The sequence below is a fragment of the Bombina bombina genome, chromosome 7 (genome assembly GCF_027579735.1).
Source record: "Bombina bombina isolate aBomBom1 chromosome 7, aBomBom1.pri, whole genome shotgun sequence".
Lineage (NCBI taxonomy): Eukaryota > Metazoa > Chordata > Amphibia > Anura > Bombinatoridae > Bombina > Bombina bombina.
This window is the reverse complement of record NC_069505.1, coordinates 295,893,382-295,914,533: the sequence shown is the minus strand read 5'-3', so window position 1 is coordinate 295,914,533 and position 21,152 is coordinate 295,893,382.

Sequence of the window (21,152 nt, the reverse complement as noted above, 5' to 3'; positions counted from 1 at the left end):
TAATCCCATAAGTAATGGATGACCCGTGGACTGACTACACTTAACAGGAGAAAGTATCAAATTTGTAGAATTTGGAAAAAAGTATGAAAGGAGGACCAGGTGTTCCCCTTGCAGATTTGTTCCACAGAAGCTTAATTTTTGAAGGCCCAGGAAGAAGAAACAGCCCTAGTGGAATAAGCCGTAATTCTCTCAGGAGGCTGTTGTCCAGCTGTCTCATAAGTCAACCGGATAACACTTCTCAACCAAAGAGAGAGTAGAAGAAGCGGCCTTCAGGCACTTATGCTTACCAGAGAAAACAACAAACAATGCAGTAGATTGCAGAAAATCCTTAGTTGTTTGTAAGCAAAATTTAAGAGCATGCACAACATCCATGTTGTGCAGCAAACGTTCCTTCTAAGAAGGATTAGGACAAATCCAACGGGACAACAATTTCCTGATTGATGTTGCGATCTGACATTACCCTGGGAAGAAATCCAAACCTAACACGGAGGGCCGCCTTATCTGCATGAAAAATAAGGTAAGAAATCACACCAATAAGAGGCTGCACCAGCAACTGTCGCAATACTGGCAACAGGTTGCCATTGCAAACCCTGATGAAGAAACATCTTTCCTCCAGTTTCTTATCCATAGGGTACTTGAAAGAACTATCCTCAAGGGGAATAGTGGTTCTCTTGTATATAGCGCCCTCTACCTTAGGCACCGTGCGCCACAGGAAACTTTTTTAATGATCCTCCTCAGATAACTGAGACTAACGCAGCCTTGGTGAAGTCAGAACTCTTGGTATTAGATATGTTCTTAGATTTCCTCTCTCATACCAGCCAGCAATAGGTAAGGCTGCAGAAACCGCAGAGGTTAGTTGTGCAGCAAAATCTCCTAGTAAATATACTCCCCAGGAACTGGTAGAGAGGAACTGCAGGGCACTGCTTGTGAAACAGCTAAAGCTTGGGACGTTTGAGAAGAAAGCAGAGGCATGACACGGACAACATTATCCTGAGACACAGATGGCTCTGAGAGGGACTCTGTATTTTTAGACATTAACATTTTATTTAAGCATGTGGAACAAAACAGCACAGGAGGAATAATCTGAGCCTCCAAGCAATATAAGCATTTGCCAAACGACATAGCAATGTTATTATCAGAGTCCATCTTGCTTTAAAAGAGATTCCCACAAGCAATCATAAAAACAGAATTTATGCTTACCTGATAAATTACTTTCTCCAACGGTGTGTCCGGTCCACGGCGTCATCCTTACTTGTGGGATATTCTCCTCCCCAACAGGAAATGGCAAAGAGTCCCAGCAAAGCTGGCCATATAGTCCCTCCTAGGCTCCGCCCACCCCAGTCATTCGACCGACGGACGGGAGGAAATATATATAGGAGAAACCATATGGTACCGTGGTGACTGTAGTTAGAGAAAATAATTCATCAGACCTGATTAAAAAACCAGGGCGGGCCGTGGACCGGACACACCGTTGGAGAAAGTAATTTATCAGGTAAGCATAAATTCTGTTTTCTCCAACATTGGTGTGTCCGGTCCACGGCGTCATCCTTACTTGTGGGAACCAATACCAAAGCTTTAGGACACGGATGAAGGGAGGGAGCAAATCAGGTTACCTAAACGGAAGGCACCACAGCTTGCAAAACCTCTCCCCCAAAAATAGCCTCCGAAGAAGCAAAAGTATCAAATTTGTAAAATTTGGCAAAAGTGTGCAGTGAAGACCAAGTCGCTGCCCTACATATCTGGTCAACAGAAGCCTCGTTCTTGAAGGCCCATGTGGAAGCCACAGCCCTAGTGGAGTGAGCTGTGATTCTTTCAGGAGGCTGCCGTCCGGCAGTCTCATAAGCCAATCGGATGATGCTTTTAAGCCAAAAGGAAAGAGAGGTAGAAGTCGCTTTTTGACCTCTCCTTTTACCAGAATAAACAACAAACAAGGAAGATGTTTGTCTGAAATCTTTTGTAGCCTCTAAATAGAATTTTAGAGCACGGACTACGTCCAAATTGTGTAACAAACGTTCCTTCTTTGAAACTGGATTCGGACACAAAGAAAACCAGGCTTAGTACGCAAAACCACCTTATCTGCATGGAACACCAGATAGGGCGGAGAACACTGCAGAGCAGATAACTCTGAAACTCTTCTAGCAGAAGAAATTGCAACCAAAAACAAAACTTTCCAAGATAGTAACTTAATATCTATGGAATGTAAAGGTTCAAACGGAACCCCTTGAAGAACTGAAAGAACTAGATTTAGACTCCAGGGAGGAGTCAAAGGTCTGTAAACAGGCTTGATCCTAACCAGAGCCTGAACAAATGCTTGAACATCTGGCACAGCTGCCAGTCTCTTGTGTAGTAAGACAGATAACGCAGAGATCTGTCCCTTTAGAGAACTTGCAGATAATCCTTTCTCCAAACCTTCTTGTAGAAAGGAGAGAATCTTAGGAATTTTTATCTTATTTCATGGGAATCCTTTGGATTCACACCAACAGATATATTTTTTCCATATTTTATGGTAAATTTGGTAAATTTTTCTAGTTACAGGTTTTCTGGCCTGAACCAGAGTATCTATCACAGAATCTGAAAACTCACGCTTCGATAGAATCAAGCGTTCAATCTCCAAGCCGTCAGCTGGAGGGAAACCAGATTTGGATGTTCGAATGGACCCTGAACAAGAAGGTCCTGTCTCAAAGGTAGCTTCCATGGTGGAGCCGATGACATATTCACCAGGTTTGCATACCAAGTCCTGCGTGGCCACGCAGGAGCTATCAAGATCACCGAGGCCCTCTCCTGATTGATCCTGGCTACCAGCCTGGGAATGAGAGGAAACGGTGGAAATACATAAGCTAGGTTGAAGGTCCAAGGTGCTACTAGTGCATCTACTAGAGTCGCCTTGGGATCCCTGGATCTGGACCCGTAGCAAGGAACCTTGAAGTTCTGACGAGACGCCATCAGATCCATGTCTGGAATGCCCCATAATTGAGTTATTTGGGCAAAGATCTCCGGATGGAGTTCCCACTCCCCCGGATGGAATGTCTGACGACTCAGAAAATCCGCCTCCCAGTTTTCCACTCCTGGGATGTGGATCGCAGACAGGTGGCAGGAGTGATCCTCCGCCCATTGAATTATTTTGGTCACTTCTTTCATCGCCAGGGGACTCCTTGTTCCCCCCTGATGATTGATATATGCAACGGTCGTCATGTTGTCTGATTGGAACCTTATGAATCTGGCCTTTGCTAGTTGAGGCCAAGCTCTGAGAGCATTGAATATCGCTCTCAGTTCCAGAATGTTTATCGGGAGAAGAGACTCTTCCCGAGACCATAGACCCTGAGCTTTCAGGGATTCCCAGACCGCGCCCCAGCCCACTAGACTGGCGTCGGTCGTGACAATGACCCACTCTGGTCTGCGGAAGCTCATTCCCTGGGACAGATGGTCCAGGATCAGCCACCAACGGAGTGAATCTCTGGTCTTTTGATCCACTTGAATCATTGGAGACAAGTCTGTATAATCCCCATTCCACTGTTTGAGCATGCACAGTTGTAATGGTCTTAGATGAATTCGTGCAAAAGGAACTGTGTCCATTGTTGCAACCATCAACCCTACTACTTCCATGCACTGCGCTATGGAAGGACGAGGAACAGAATAAAGCACTTGACAAGAGCTTAGAAGTTTTGATTTTCTGACCTCTGTCAGAAAAATCCTCATTTCTAAGGAATCTATTATTGTTCCCAAGAAGGGAACTCTTGTCGACGGAGACAGAGAACTTTTTTCTATGTTCACCTTCCATCCGTGTGATCTGAGAAAGGCTAGAACGATGTCCGTATGAGCCTTTGCTTTTGACAGGGACGACGCTTGTATTAGAATGTCGTCCAAGTAAGGTACTACTGCAATGCCCCTCGGTCTTAGAACCGCTAGAAGGGACCCTAGCACCTTTGTGAAAATCCTTGGAGCAGTGGCTAACCCGAATGGGAGGGCCACAAACTGGTAATGCTTGTCCAGAAAAGCGAACCTTAGGAACTGATGATGTTCTTTGTGGATAGGAATATGTAGGTACGCATCCTTTAGATCCACGGTAATCATAAATTGACTTTCCTGGATAGTGGGTAGAATCGTTCGAATGGTTTCCATCTTGAACGATGGTACCCTGAGAAATTTGTTTAGGATCTTCAAATCCAAAATTGGTCTGAAAGTTCCCTCTTTTTTGGGAACTACGAACAGATTGGAATAAAATCCCATTCCTTGTTCCTTTATTGGAACTGGGTGTATCACTCCCATCTTTAACAGGTCTTCTACACAATGTAAGAATGCCTGTCTCTTTATTTGGTTTGAGGATAAGTGAGACATGTGGAACCTTCCCCTTGGGGGTAGTTCCTTGAATTCCAGGAGATAACCTTGAGAAACTATTTCTAGCGCCCAGGGATCCTGAACATCTCTTGCCCAAGCCTGAGCAAAGAGAGAGAGTCTGCCCCCCACTAGATCCGGTCCCGGATCGGGGGCAACTCCTTCATGCTGTTTTGTTAGCAGTGGCAGGCTTCTTGGCCTGCTTACCCTTGTTCCAGCCTTGCATCGGTTTCCAGGCTGGTTTGGGTTGTGAGGCATTACCCTCTTGCTTAGAGGATGCAGAATTAGAGGTCGGTCCGTTCCTGAAATTGCGAAAGGGACGAAAATTAGACTTATTTTTAGCCTTAAAAGACCTATCTTGTGGAAGGGCGTGGCCCTTTCCCCCAGTGATGTCTGAAATAATCTCTTTCAATTTTGGTCCAAATAGAGTTTTACCTTTGAAAGGGATGTTAAGCAATTTTGTCTTGGATGACACATCCGCTGACCAAGACTTTAGCCAAAGCGCTCTGCGCGCCACGATAGCAAACCCTGAATTTTTCGCCGCTAATCTAGCTAATTGCAAAGCGGCATCTAAAATAAAAGAGTTAGCCAATTTAAGTGCGTGAACTCTGTCCATAACCTCCTCATATGGAGTCTCTCTACTGAGCGACTTTTCTAGTTCCTCGAACCAGAACCACGCTGCTGTAGTGACAGGAACAATGCACGAAATAGGTTGTAGAAGGTAACCTTGCTGTACAAAAATCTTTTTAAGCAAACCTTCCAATTTTTTATCCATAGGATCTTTGAAAGCACAGCTATCTTCGATAGGAATAGTAGTGCGTTTGTTTAGAGTAGAAACTGCCCCCTCGACCTTAGGGACTGTCTGCCATAAGTCCTTTCTGGGGTCGACCATAGGAAATAATTTCTTAAATATAGGGGGGGGGGAACAAAAGGTATGCCGGGCTTTTCCCACTCCTTATTTACTATGTCCGCCACCCGCTTGGGTATAGGAAAAGCGTCGGGGTGCACCGGAACCTCTAGGAACTTGTCCATCTTGCATAATTTCTCTGGAATGACCAAATTGTCACAATCATCCAGAGTAGATAACACCTCCTTAAGCAGTGCGCGGAGATGTTCTAATTTAAATTTAAATGTCACAACATCAGGTTCAGCTTGATGAGAAATTTTTCCTGAATCTGAGATTTCTCCATCTGACAAAACCTCCCTCATGGCCCCTTCAGATTGGTGTGAGGGTATGACAGAACAATTACCATCAGCGCCCTCTTGCTCTTCAGTGTTTAAAACAGAGCAATCGCGCTTTCTCTGATAAGTAGGCATTTTGGATAAAATATTTGCTATGGAGTTATCCATTACAGCCGTTAATTGTTGCATGGTAATAAGCATTGGCGCACTAGATGTACTAGGGGCCTCCTGCGTGGGCAAAACTGGTGTAGACACAGTAGGAGATGATGTAGTATCATGTTTACTCCCCTCATCTGAGGAATCATCTTGGGCAATTTCATTATCTGTGGCAGTACTGTCCTTACTTTGTTTGGACGCTATGGCACAATTATCACATAAATTTAAATGGGGAGACACATTGGCTTTCATACATATAGAACATAGCTTATCTGAAGGTACAGACATGTTAAACAGGCTTAAACTTGTCAACAAAGCACAAAAAACGTTTTAAAACTAAACCGTTACTGTCTCTTTAAATTTTAAACAGAAAACACTTTATTACTGAATATTGGAAAAAGTATGAAGGAATTGTTCAAAAATTACCAAAATTTCACCACAGTGTCTTAAAGCATTAATAGTATTGCACACCAAATTTCAGAGCTTTAACCCTTAAAATAACGGAACCGGAGCCGTTTATAAATTTAACCCCTATACAGTCCCAGCTATAGTCTTTGCTGAGACCCAACCAAGCCCAGAGGGGAATACGATACCAAATGACGCCTTCTAGAAGCTTTTCCAGCAATTTTTAGATCCTCACACATGCATCTGCATGCCCTGCTCTCAAAAAATAACTGCGCAGTAATGGCGCGAAAATGAGGCTCAGTCTATAACTAGGAAGGCCCCCTGACTGGAAAAGGTGTCTAACACAGTGCCTGCCGTTTAATAAACGTTCCCCAAGTTTATAAAAGCAAATTGTCAGCCTAAATCTGAATAAAATGCCCAAATAAAGCAATCGATTTAGCCCATAAAAATGTCTACCAGTTTTTTAGCCCATAATAAGCCCTTTATTCTATTTGTTTGACTAAGAAAATGGCTTACCGGTCCCCATGAGGGGGAATGACAGCCTTCCAGCATTACATGGTCTTGTTAGAAATATGGCTAGTCATACCTTAAGCAGAAAAGTCTGCTAACTGTTTCCCCCAACTGAAGTTACTTCATCTCAACAGTCCTATGTGGAAACAGCAATCGATTTTAGTTACTGTCTGCTAAAATCATCTTCCTCTCACAAACAGAAATCTTCATCCTTTTCTGTTCCAGAGTAAATAGTACATACCAGCACTATTTTAAAATAACAAACACCAAAAAACTCTTAACCATCTCCGTGGAGATGTTGCCTGTACAACGGCAAAGAGAATGACTGGGGTGGGCGGAGCCTAGGAGGGACTATATGGCCAGCTTTGCTGGGACTCTTTGCCATTTCCTGTTGGGGAGGAGAATATCCCACAAGTAAGGATGACGCCGTGGACCGGACACACCAATGTTGGAGAAAACTGTGTTAAAGTTAAATTCTAAAAGTTAAATAATCCTCTACGGAAGCCCAAGCAGGACAAAATAGCTTGACGCGTTTTCCCGGAGTACGCCCAGGCTTTTTCAAGAGCAGTGAGAAAGAGATTCAATGTGTCTCTATTTCTATCTCATTTTGTGTCCTGATTGGACCTCACATTCGACCAATAGCAAGGCAAAGGTCTACACCCACTTATTTACGGTAAACCAGTATCTCCTTAAAATCGTAACAATACATTATAAAAACTGTGGTAATTGATACAAACATATGAATACAGTTATCAATAAAACATCCATCCCAATATATGAAAACCTAGGAACCAGGATGATTACTATAACACTGGAAATAGGTTTGAGGTGTTACAAATTGAAGGTCCCTCAGATAGACCTAGGGAACCGCTATGGAATAGACTGGGGGCTAAACCTAAACCATACTACCAATAGTATCATTTTTTAGACAGGGGTTACATAAGCCCAGATGTGAGACTAAGAGAACCCATGCAGCCAGCGGGATCATGGGAGACCAGAAGACCCTCAAAAAGAGCTCTCGAAATAGACGAAGAACAAGAGGAGGGTATAGAGTACAGTCAATCAAACAAAGAGAATCAACTAGCATGTTAAAAGAATAAAATTACTAACCTCTCTGATGTAACACTAAGCAATGATGATATCAGACTTTTAGGAATAGGGCTGAATTTTGCACCGAAATCAAAACCTAATAAGTTTGAAATTTATATGAACATACAGAAGTATATACACAAAATGACCCTTAAAAGATATTATTTAAAAGATAGAATAAAGTGTGAAGTACCGAATAAATCTTATTTAGAAGGGCAAGCTATAGAAACTTTAAAGATATTAAAAGACCTAGAACAAGATTCCGGGCATCAACAATGTTCTCAGGATACCGAGTTTATGAGGGAACCAGATGAGGAGGGGAATGACCAGCTAGACTTATCTGAATACGAGGAAGCTAGGTCAATTTGTCATATGGGTTTTAAAGGGAAAACAGAATTTATGCTTACCTGATAAATTACTTTCTCCAACGGTGTGTCCGGTCCACGGTGTCATCCATTACTTGTGGGATATTCTCCTCCCCCACAGGGAAAGGCAAGGAGAGCACACAGCAAGAGCTGTCCATATAGTCCCTCCCAGGCTCCGCCCCCCCCCTCATTCGACCGACGGTTAGGAGAAAAAAAGGAGAAACTATAGGGTGCCGTGGTGACTGTAGTGTATAGAGAAAGAAATTCTTCAAACCTGATTAAAAAACCAGGGCGGGCCGTGGACTGGACACACCGTTGGAGAAAGTAATTTATCAGGTAAGCATAAATTCTGTTTTCTCCAACATTGGTGTGTCCGGTCCACGGTGTCATCCATTACTTGTGGGAACCAATACCAAAGCTTTAGGACACGGATGAAGGGAGGGAGCAAATCAGGTTACCTAAACAGAAGGCACCACGGCTTGCAAAACCTTTCTCCCAAAAATAGCCTCCGAAGCAAAAGTATCAAATTTGTAGAATTTGGACAAAGTGTGCAGAGAAGACCAGGTCGCTGCCTTACATATCTGATCAACAGAAGCCTCGTTCTTGAAGGCCCATGTGGAAGCCACAGCCCTAGTAGAGTGAGCTGTGATTCGTTCAGGAGGCTGCCGTCCGGCAGTCTCGTAAGCCAATCGTATGATGCTTTTCAGCCAAAAGGAAAGAGAGGTAGCAGTAGCTTTTTTTGACCTCTCCTCTTGCCAGAATAAACGACAAACAGAGAAGACATTTGTCTGAAATCCTTTGTTGCTTCTAAATAGAACTTTAAAGCACGGACTACATCTAAATTGTGTAACAAGCGTTCCTTCTTTGAAACTGGATTCGGACACAAAGAAGGCACAACTATTTCCTGGTTAATATTCTTGTTGGAAACAACCTTTGGAAGGAAACGAGGTTTAGTACGCAAAACAACCTTATCTGAATGGAACACCAGATAGGGCGGATTACACTACAGAGCAGATAATTCAGAAATTCTTCTAGCAGAAGAAATAGCAACCAAAAACAGAACTTTCCAAGATAACAACTTGATATCTATGGAATGTAAGGGTTCAAACGGAACCCCTTGAAGAACTGAAAGAACCAAATTTAGACTCCAGGGAGGAGTCAAGGGTCTGTAAACAGGCTTGATCCTGACCAAAGCCTGAACATCTGGCACAGCTGCCAGTCGTTTGTGTAACAAGACAGATAAAGCAGAAATCTGTCCTTTTAGAGAACTCGCTGATAATCCCTTATCCAAACCTTCTTGGAGAAAGGAAAGGATCCTAGGAATTTTAATCTTACAGATATATCTTTTCCATATTTTATGGTAATCTTTCTAGTCACAGGTTTTCTGGCTTCTACCAGAGTATCTATCACAGAATCCGAAAACCCACGCTTAGACAAAATCAAGCGTTCAATTTCCAAGCAGTCAGCTGGAGAGAAACTAGATTTGGATGTTCGAATGGACTTTGTACTAGAAGATCCTGTCTCAAAGGTAGCTTCCATGGTGGAGCCGATGACATATTCACCAGGTCTGCATACCAAGTCCTGCGTGGCCACGCAGGAGCTATCAAAATCACCGAGGCCTTCTCCTGTTTAATCCTGGCTACCAGCCTGGGAATGAGAGGGAACGGTGGAAACGCATAAGCTAGGTTGAAAGTCCAAGGCGCCACTAATGCATCCACTAGAGTCGCATTGGGATCCCTGGATCTGGACCCGTAGCAAGGAACCTTGAAGTTCTGACGAGACGCCATCAGATCCATGTCTGGAATGACCCATAATTGGGTCAACTGGGCAAACACCTCCGGGTGGAGTTCCCACTCCCCCGGATGAAAAGTCTGACGACTCAGATAATCCGCCTCCCAGTTTTCCACTCCTGGGATGTGGATCGCAGACAGGTGGCAGGAGTGATCCTCCGCCCATTTGATGATCTTGGTAACCTCTCTCATCGCCAGGGAACTCCTTGTTCCCCCCTGATGGTTGAAGTAAGCAACAGTCGTCATGTTGTCTGATTGGAATCTTATGAATCTGGCCTTTGCTAGTTGAGGCCAAGCCCGGAGAGCATTGAATATCGCTCTCAGTTCCAGAATGTTTATCGGAAGAAGAGACTCTTCCCGAGACCATAGACCCTGAGCTTTCAGGGAATCCCAGACCGCGCCACAGCCTAATAGACTGGCGTCGGTCGTGACAATGACCCACTCTGGTCTGCGGAATCCTGGGTCAGCCACCAACGGAGTGAGTCTCTGGTCTTCTGATCTACTTGAATCACTGGAGACAAGTCTGTATAGTCCCCATTCCACTGTTTGAGCATGCACAGTTGTAATGGTCTTAAATGAATTCGCGCAAAAGGAACTATGTCCCTTGCTGCAACCATCAACCCTACTACTTCCATGCACTGAGCTATGGAAGGCCGTAGAACAGAGTGAAGAACCTGACAAGCGTTTAGAAGCTTTGACTCTCTGACATCTGTCAGGAAAATCTTCATTTCTAAAGAATCTATTATTGTTCCCAAGAAAGGGACTCTTGTTGATGGAGACGGGGAACTTTTTTCTATGTTCACCTACCACCCGTGAGATCTGAGAAAGGCTAGAACAATGTCTGTGTGAGCCTTTGTCTTTGAAAGAGACGACGCTTGAATTAGGATGTCGTCCAAGTAAGGTGCCACTGCAATGCCCCTGGGTCTTAGAACCGCTAGAAGGGACCGAGCACCTTTGTGAAAATCCTTGGAGCAGTGGCTAGTCCGAATGGGAGAGCCACAATAGGTAATGTTTGTCCAGAAAGGCGAACCTTAGGAACTGATGATGATCTTTGTGGATAGGAATATGCAGATACGCATCCTTTAGATCCACGGTAGGCATAAATTGACCCTCCTGGATTGTAGGTAAAATCGTTCGAATAGTTTCCATTTTGAACGATGGCACTCTTGAGAAATTTGTTTAGAATTTTTAAATCCAGAATTGGTCTGAAAGTTCCCTCTTTTTTTGGGAACTACAAACAGATTTGAGAAAAACCCCTGACCTTGTTCCACAGTTGGAACTGGGTGTATCACTCCCATCTTTAACAGGTCTTCTACACAATGTAAGAATGCCTGTCTCTTTACTTGGTTTGAAGATAAGTGAGACATGTGGAACCTTCCCCTTGGGGGTAGTTCCTTGAATACTAGAAGATAACCCTGAGAGACTATTTCTAGTGCCCAGGGATCCTGAACATCTCTTGCCCAAGCCTGAGCAAAGAGAGAGTCTGCCCCCTACTAGATCCGGTTCCGGATCGGGGGCTACCTCTTCATGCTGTCTTGGTAGCAGCAGCAGGCTTCTTGGCCTGTTTACCCTTGTTCCAGCCTTGCATTGATTTCCAAGCTGGTTTAGTCTGGGAAGCGTTACCCTCTTGTCTAGAGGCTGCCGAGTTGGAAGCCGGTCCGTTCCTGAAATTGCGAAAGGAACGAAAATTGGACTTATTCTTAGCCTTGAAAGGTTTATCTTGTGAGAGGGCATGGCCCTTTTCCCCAGTGATGTCTGAATCCGCCGACCAAGACTTTAGCCAGAGCGCTCTACGCGCCACAATTGTAAACCCTGATTTTTTTTTTTTTTTTTTTTTTTGCCGCTAACCTCGCTAACTGCAAAGCGGCGTCTAAAATAAAGGAATTAGCTAACTTAAGTGCGTAAATTCTGTCCATGACTTCCTCATACGGAGTCTCCCTACTGAGCGACTTTTCCAGTTCCTCGAACCAGAACCACGCCGCTGTAGTGACAGGAATAATGCACGAAATAGGTTGAAGGAGGTAACCTTGCTGTACAAAAATCTTTTTAAGCAAACCCTCCAATTTTTTATCCATAGGATCTTTGAAAGCACAATTGTCCTCAATAGGAATGGTCGTGCGCTTGGCTAGAGTAGAAAACTCCCCCTCGACCTTAGGGACTGTTTGCCATGTGTCCTTCCTGGGGTCGACCATAGGGAACAATTTCTTAAATATAGGAGGAGGGACAAAAGGTATGCCTGGCTTCTCCCACTCCTTATTCACTATGTCCGCCACCCGTTTAGGTATCGGAAAAGCATCAGGGTGCACCGGGACCTCAAGGAACTGTCCATCTTGCACAATTTTTCTGGGTTGACCAGATTGTCACAATCATCCAGAGTAGATAGCACCTCCTTAAGTAATGCGCGGAGATGCTCTAATTTAAATTTAAATGTCACAACATCAGGTTCTGCCTGTTGAGAAATTCTTCCTGTATCAGAAATTTCCCCATTTGACAAACCCTCCCTCACTGCCACTTCAGATTGGTGTGAGGGTATGACAGAAAAATTATCATCAGCGCCCTCCTGCTCTACAGTGTTTAAAACAGAGCAATCGCGCTTTCTCTGAAATGCTGGCATTTTGGATAAAATATTAGCTATGGAGTTATCCATTACTGCCGTCAATTACTGCATAGTAACAAGCATTGGCGCGCTAGAAGTACTAGGGGTCGCCTGCGCGGGCATAACTGGTATAGACACAGAAGGAGATGATGTAGAACTATGTCTACTTCCTTCATCTGAGGAATCATCCTGGGCAACTTTACAATTTGTGACAGTTCTGTCCTTACTTTGTTTGGACGCAATTATCACACTATATTTGAAGGGGGAACCACATTGGCTACCATACATACAGAACATGATCTATCTGAAGGTACAGACATGTTAAACAGGCTTAAACTGGTTAATAAAGCACAAAAACCGTTTTAAAACAAAACCGTTACGGTCTCTTTAAATGTTAAACAGGGCACACTTTATTACTGAATATGTGAAAAACTATGAAGGAATTATCCAATCTTTACCACAGTGTCTTAATACATTCAAAGTATTGCACCCCAATTTTCAAGCTGTTAACCCTTAAAATGTGGAAACCGGAGCCGTTTTTAATTTTAACCCCCTTACAGTCCCAGCCACAGCCTTTGCTGCAACTTCACCAATCCCAGGGGGGTATATGATACCAAATGAAGCCTTCTAGGAACGTTTTTAGTGGATTCCAGACCCTCACACATGCAGCTGCATGTACTGAACTCAAAATTAACTGCACAGTAATGGCGCGAAAATGAGGCTCTGCCTACTACAGAGAAAGGCCCTTCCTGACAGGGAAGGTGTCTTAACAAGTGCCTGGTGCTAAAAACGTTCCCCAATGTTATAAAAGTGTGAAATACAACTTCAAACTGCATATAATACTTAAATAAAGCAATCGATTTAGCCCCTAAAAGTGTCTACCAGTTTATAGCCCATATTAAGCCCTTTATTCTGTTTGAAACTAAGAAAATGGCTTACCGATCCCCATGAGGGGAAAATGACAGCCTTCCAGCATTACACAGTCTTGTTAGAAAAATGGCTAGTCATACCTTAAGCAGAAAAGTCTGCAAACTGTTTCCCCCAACTGAAGTTACTTCATCTCAACAGTCCTATGTGGAAACAGCAAACGATTTTAGTAACTGCTGCTAAAATCATATTCCTCTTTCAAACAGAACTCTTCATCTCTTTCTGTTTCAGAGTAAATAGTACATACCAGCACTATTTTAAAATAACAAACTCTTGATAGAAGAATAAAAAACTACAACTAAACACCACAAACTCCTCACCATCCCCGAGGAGATGCTACTTGTTCAGAGCGGCAAGGAGAATGACTGAGGGGGCGGAGCCTGGGAGGGACTATATGGACAGCTCTTGCTGTGTGCTCTCCTTGCCTTTCCCTGTGGGGGAGGAGAATATCCCACAAGTAATGGATGACACCGTGGACCGGACACACCAATGTTGGAGAAATCATTGTTTTATCCTGTAAATATGCAAGAGGAACAATTACCTGTGTTTAATAAATTAATATGTGAGGAATTAAATACTGAACAATCCAAGTGTAAGATACACAAGTATAATGACAATTTGAATTGGAGAAAGAGAAAAGCCCCTGATATGCTGAAAAGCAACAGGGATATAGTATTCAAGGCCGTTGATAAGGGGGGTGGGCTAGTAATTCAAAGTAGACGTGACTATACGGCCGAAGCATATAACCTCTTGGGGGACTCTCAAGCATATAACAATTTACAAGCAGATCCCAATAATATATTTCAAAAAGAACTAAATGAAATAATTATGAGGGCCTTTTTAAAAGATACATCTGAAGTTATTAATCTCTTTGAAGGACTGTTTTGGGAGAATGACTATTGGTGGGCTACTTTTGAAGTATCTTCATTGTACACTAACATTCAGCATGATAAAGGGATTAGGGGGATTGAACAGGCATTTATGAATTATGACATCCCAGATATACATTTACAATTTATCCTTGATTCCATTAAGTTTATTCTCTCTCATAATTATTTTGAATTTGAAGATTTGTTTTATTTGCAGCTGAAGGGGACTGCAATGGGGACGACCTTTGCCCCTTCATATGCAAATTTATTTATGGATAATTTTAAAAATAAACATATTTGGAACAATAAACCTTTTAGAGAAAATATAATCAAGTACTATAGATACATCGATGATGTCATAATTTTACAGAGGGGATCTGAAACAGCACTAGCAAACTTTTTGTAACATAACAACAATGATGACTTAAAATTTTGTGGTACCAGTTCACAGGAAAGTATTGAATTTCTATATATACGTTCTATATATAAGTTATGGTATGTAATTTTAGAAAAACAGTCGAGAAAAATAGTTTTGTAGATGCCAACAGTGCACACCTTAAGAGCTCGAAGTCCAATATCCCTGCCAGCCAATATATTCGGGTTAGACGCAATTGTTCAAGAGTTTCAGATTTTCAAAGAGAGGCAGAGGAACTAGATAAGAAATTTTTAAATAAAGGGTATGATAAAGATTTATTGAGTGAAAGGAAAGATGAAGGTGGTCAATTTAAATAGACAAACACTTCTAAAGAATGAGAGGGGAAGAAATGAATATGGAAGGGGTAAGGATCCGATCCGATTTATAACCACCTCTAATGAAGGGGCCATGATAATCAAAAAAGTGATGAAAAAACATTGGGGTATTTTAAAATCAGACCCCATACTTGGTAACATAATAGGGGAAAGATCATCAATTATTTTTAAAAATAAGAATTTGAAAAATCCCTTGGCCCCAAGCAAATTGCGAACAGACACAAAGAATAAAGTTATAAAAAATAGCACTTTGACTAATTGGTTATAACTTCCCATGGGAACATATAGATGTAATAAAAGTAGATATAATATGTGCCCACATGTGAAAAGGAGGAATACTTTTAAGAATTTTAATGGTACGGAGATAAAACAGATATAATTGCGAAACTACATATGCTTTTTATCTCCTGAGGTGCAAATGCGATATGATTTTCATTGGGCACAGGAAGAGAAAAACAAGGACTATAGTCAATGAACATCTGTATAATATTAAAACAGAGTTCAAGAAACACAGTGTGCCAAATCATTTTAAAGGGACAGTCTAGTATAAATTAAACTCTCATTATTCAGATAGGACTTTTAATTTTAATCAACTTTCCAATTTACTTTTATCATCAAATTAGCTTTTTTTCTTGGTATTCTTAGTTTAAACTAAACAGTAGTTAGGCTCATATGCTAATTTCTAAGCCTTTGAGGGTTGCCTCTTATCACATGATCTCTTTTCAACACAAAGAGACAGAAAGTACACGTGGGCCATATAGATAACACTGTGTTCAGGCACAAAAGGTTATTTAAGATTTATCACAACACAATGCTAAATGCAAAACAATAGATAATAAACTGTCACAGTCATGTGATCAGGGGGCTGGAAGAAGGTTCCTAGATACAAGGTAATCACAGAGGTAAAAATATATTAATATAACTGTGTTGGTTGTGCAAAACTGGGGAATGGGTAATAAAGGGATTATCTATCTTTTAAAACAATAACAATTCTATGTAGACTGTCCCTTTAAGTCTGTTCATGAAGAGACCCTAGGGATTTACAGATTCAGAAAATAGATTTGATCCCCCAGACAAGAAAAATAGATTAAGGCTACTTAGACAGAAGGAGACAGTGGATTTTTAAGGTGAAAAGTCTAACCCCTTTAGGTCTTAATGATGATCTGGATGTGCACGCATTGTTATATCTGTCTTCTATGATCTCTTCTATGCTTTATTAGATGTGCTTTTTATAATTATATTGCTTTTAATACAATATGTCTCATTTTGCTATGTCTGTGTAATGATCGTGGGATATTCCATTATCAGACCAAACTTAGGCAGTAGTCTTCTTATACCGGCATCAAGCTTAAATGCTAGGAAATATCCCAGAGCAGAGAAAGTTTTCAAAATGAGGTAAGGGGTACTCACAGTAGGCAGGGTAACCTTTAGCGGTAACCGGAAGGAAATCCAACGGAATGGCATTTCAAGGATAAACCAATAGAAGGACCAGTAACAGGCAAGAATCAGGAACAACGGAAAACCAGTAATATAACAGTCCAGGAATAAACCAATAGAGTGGTCAGACAGACAGAGTTCAGTACCAATATAGCAATCCAATAGTTCAAGGGTTAAGCAGGCAGAGTGGTCAGACAGGCAGAGATCAGCAACAGTATGGCAATCCAGTACTTTAGGGTTCAGCAAGCAGAGAAGTCAGACAGGCAGAGTTCAGTAATGTTATGGCAATCCAGTACTTTAGGGGTTAAGCAGAGTAGTCAGGCAGAGTTCAGGAATGTTATGGCAATCCAGTTCTTTAGGGGTTAAGCAGAGTAGTCAGACAGGAAGAGATCAGTAATGTTAACAATCCAGCACATACAGAGAATAGCACCCAGGAGCACACACAGAAACACCTATACTTGGGCAGTGATAGGTAGAAATCGAGCAAGTTACATAGGCTCAGGATTCATGCCACAGGAGATCCTGACCGGCTCCAGAGGAAGAGAGATGTGCCACAATGACGTCACCGCCACACACACACAGGAGCTGACTTCGTCACTGGCAAAGGCCAAAGCAACAAGCGCCTCGTCCATGGCAACAGCCCGAGCTGCGTAACAGTCTGTTTGCTATTTTTATCGATACTCATTTTTTATAGTTTCATGGTGTATTTTATGGGGATTTTTCAAGATGATTTAAATATGTTTTTAACAAAGATTGTTAAATATTTAAATTCGTAAAGTATTTGGTCATAAAGAGTGCCAGTATGAATTTAATATGAGATCGTAGGTATATTTATGGATTATATTTTTAAGTACAAGATTAAATTTGCATGTTTATTATTGAATGTATTATTGATGTTAACTGTATTCATATGTTTGTATCAATTACCATAGTTTTTATAATGTATTGTTACGATTTTTAGGAGATACTGGTTAACTGTAAATAAATGGGTGTGGACCTTTTCCTTCTTCCTATTGGTCTAATGTGAGGTCCAATCAGGAAACAGAAGTTGATAGAAATAGAGACACATTGTATCTCTCACTGCTCTTGAAAAAGCCCGGGCGTACTCCGGGAGAAATGTGTTAAAGAGACACTGAACCCAAAATTTTTCTTGTATGATTCAGATAGAGCATGCAATTTTAAGCAACTTTCTAATTTACTCCTATTATCAATTTTTCTTCGTTCTATTGCTATCTTTATATGAAAAAGAAGGCATCTAAGCTTTTTTTCTTGGTTCAGAACTCTGGACAGCAGATTTTGATTGGTGGATGAATGTATCCACCAATCAGCAAGGACAACCTAGGTTGTTCACCAAAAATGGGCCGGCATGTAAACTTACATTCTTGCATTTCAAATAAAGATACCAAGAGAATGAAGAACATTTGATAATAGGAGTAAATTAGAAAGTTGCTTAAAATTTCATGCTCTATCTAAATCACAAAAGAAAATTTTTGGGTTCAGTGTGCCTTTAAGCTATTTTGTCCTATTTAGGCTTCCGTAAAGGATCACAGCTGAAGGGTGTCACTTCTGAGAAGGACGGATCTATCAGTGGTGCAGTATCATAATTGGAAGCGGGACTTTTGAAGTATTGTTAAAGGGACACTGAACCCAATTTTTTCTTTTGTGATTCAAATAGCATGACATTTTAAGCAACTTTCTAATTTATTCCTATTATCACATTTTCTTCATTCTCTTGGTATCTTTATTTGAAATGCAAGAATGTAAGTTTAGATGCCGGCCCATTTTTGGTGAACAACCTGGGTTGTTCCTGCTGATTGGTGGATACATTTATCCACCAATAAAAAAGTGCTGTCCAGAGTTCTGAATAATAAAAAAAAAGCTTAGATTCCTTCTTTTTGAAATAAAGATAGCAAGAGAACGAAGAAAAATTGATAATAGGAGTAAATTAGAAAGTTGCTTAAAATTGCATGCTCTATATGAATCACAAAAGAAAAAAATTTGGGTTCAGTGTCCCTTTAAGGCATTAAAGAACTTACTTCTAGTAAGTAATATTTTATGTGTGCATGATTGAATTGTGAATAAAACTACCTTTAATCCGGCTTCTACCTCTAGACCACTAGCCTAGCTGTCAATCTTTGGCTATAAGAAAAAAGGCACCGCTATACCTCAGCCTTGCTAAGGGTACTTACCCTCCGGTGACCAGGAAACACTTATACCTAAAGTGCAGATAAATCAGCTAAGCGATCTCTAACCGCCAAAGACTCTTAGAAGATATGGACTCTGCAGCTCCGCTCTCCAAGCCGGCAGTGAGAAGATAAGCCGAAACAGAAGAGTGGATAACGATCACATGATCGCAAGAGGGGAAAAAACTTGCTGCGCCACAACAAAAAGCGTGCGAGTTCCACAACGATAGTACTGGCACTAAAGACTTCATTCCTCATACGGAATGAAGATGCAGCCCCAATAAAAAGTAAAACACACATCAGCGTAAGATATGAGTCCTATAGACTCTTGTCACATATAAGGCAATAAAGACTTATTCCCAAATTCAATATCCCTCTCATGGCCAGGCACAGACAAAAGAGAACATTAACCCCTTAAGCTCCATATAAAGCTATCTCAGTGCCCTGACAGTACTGGCCAATATATATCCCCATAAAAAAGGATAAATGTGTTACATATGTCGTCCACAGAGAGTTAACCTCTAAAGTGCTGGATCCTTCCAAATCTAGAAGGCAAAAGCACTTACCTGTGTATCCAGCTGCAGGGCACGGACAGCTCCTCAGATATGACAGATTCAGCCGACCTCTGACAGGGACCTGTAGGAAAAGAAAAGCAGAGTAACCAACCCTGATTTTCTATAGCGGGTAGCAGACGGTGTTAGAAGGTAAGCAAGGACTACCTCATTGTCTTCTAACTGCTAACAGCCACCATTAGTCTTACTAAAGAGAATTACATGGACACAGCTTTAACCCAATCCTTGCTTGCAGGGAAAAGTACCCATTAAAGGATTAAATATCTTCAGATACCATCTTTGCACATCCTCCCGATGTACAAGGCAAATAATGACTAGGGGCTTTTTCGGAAGTAGGAGTGATACTTAACAGCTCTGCTGGGGTGTTCTTTGCCTCCTCCTGGTGGCCAGGAGTTGAATTCCCACTAGTTATTAGAATGGATTTATAGACTCTCCATAGTCTAGATGGAGGTGCAAGTACTTACCTATCAGCACCTTGCTTCCAGTAGACAAGACCATCCTAGGCCGTGCAAACATGATACCCAAGATCTAAATCAGTAACAGCATCTACAACTCAGGGGATTTGTGGGCAAGTCCACATTTCCCCTTGGGAGGGCTGTGGATCCACAAGAGGCAGCTCACTGTATACTAGGCGATTGGTGGACAAGTCAACAATTCACCTGGGAGGCCTGTGACATTTCTCACTGAGAAAAGATCTTTCACTGCTTGGCTGATAACTCCTTGTCTACACTTTGACCAATAGTGCACTCTTGAGGAGGAAATGGGCCTCAGATCTTAGAGGATCCCCCTTAATGACACTTTCACATCACTTCTCATCAAGGAGGAAAAATGATTGTGAATCATGGGAAGTGGGCGGGAGTTAAAGAACGGGTGTGTAGGGGTGTCTTTTGCCTCCTCCTAGTGGTCAGGAGGGGAATTCCTACATGTGAATACTCATGGGCTCTCACCATCTGATGAAAGAAATAAAAGTGCCCAAATTTCTTAGTCTGTAGTGTATCTGTACATGTCCGCAGGTTATAGGAATCATGTGTACATGTTCATACTAATAGATGGTGAGCCGTGGAAGGTGTAATGCACTTACCTTCCATGCATACCACAGCTGCATAAGACTGCATCCAGGAGAAGGACCCATCTGATGCAGTGCAAGTACAGGGTCTCACCAGGAGCTGCAGAATGAAGATCAGGAGCTTCCTGGATAAAGTCACATTTCACCTGGGAAGCTGTTGACATGTTCTCATAGGGATTAGATTCTTTCTGCCTGGCTGAACTCCTGCCATATTCTCTGTCCCGATGGCCGTTTGAGGGGGAAAACAGATCTCAGATCGGAAAACCTCATTCAAATGACGTGAAGATCAGAACTTCTGAATTCAGCTCACCATCTTTGAGGTAAAAATCTGACTGAGGGACTCAGGGAAAGTGGGAGGGATTTAAGCTCTGGAATGTAGAGGTGTTTTTGCCTCCTCCTAGTAAACTATAGGGTAATACCACATTTAATGATCTTGTGGACTCTCACCATCTTATTTTTTTATTAAAAATAAAATGCAGAAGTGACTATTACCTCTTCTGTAGCTCTAGATGACCCTGATGAAAAGCAATGACATCATTAGCAGCATCAATTATGATTTTTCTGAGGTTCCGTACTTCACTGGAAGCTGCAGGTGTCATATTAGTAAGTATGTGCCACTCATACTGCCAAGGCAAGTAACGCTGCATTTAATTTTAAATATTCAGTTATATACATAAACACATACATATAAACATTGTTTATAGTAAATGTATTTTGTTTTATGGAAATGTATGTGTGTAGACATATATAATATACATATTTAATTCATTGATGAAAACTCCCTGTCCATACATCGTTAAGGGCACATTCTTAAATTAAACTCATAGTTTCAAATAACATTGTAAAATAAAAATAAATCCATTGGCATTAAATTAAGAGGTACTGGCCAATGAGGTGTAGCCTTTTTCCAGTTGTGCTTGTAT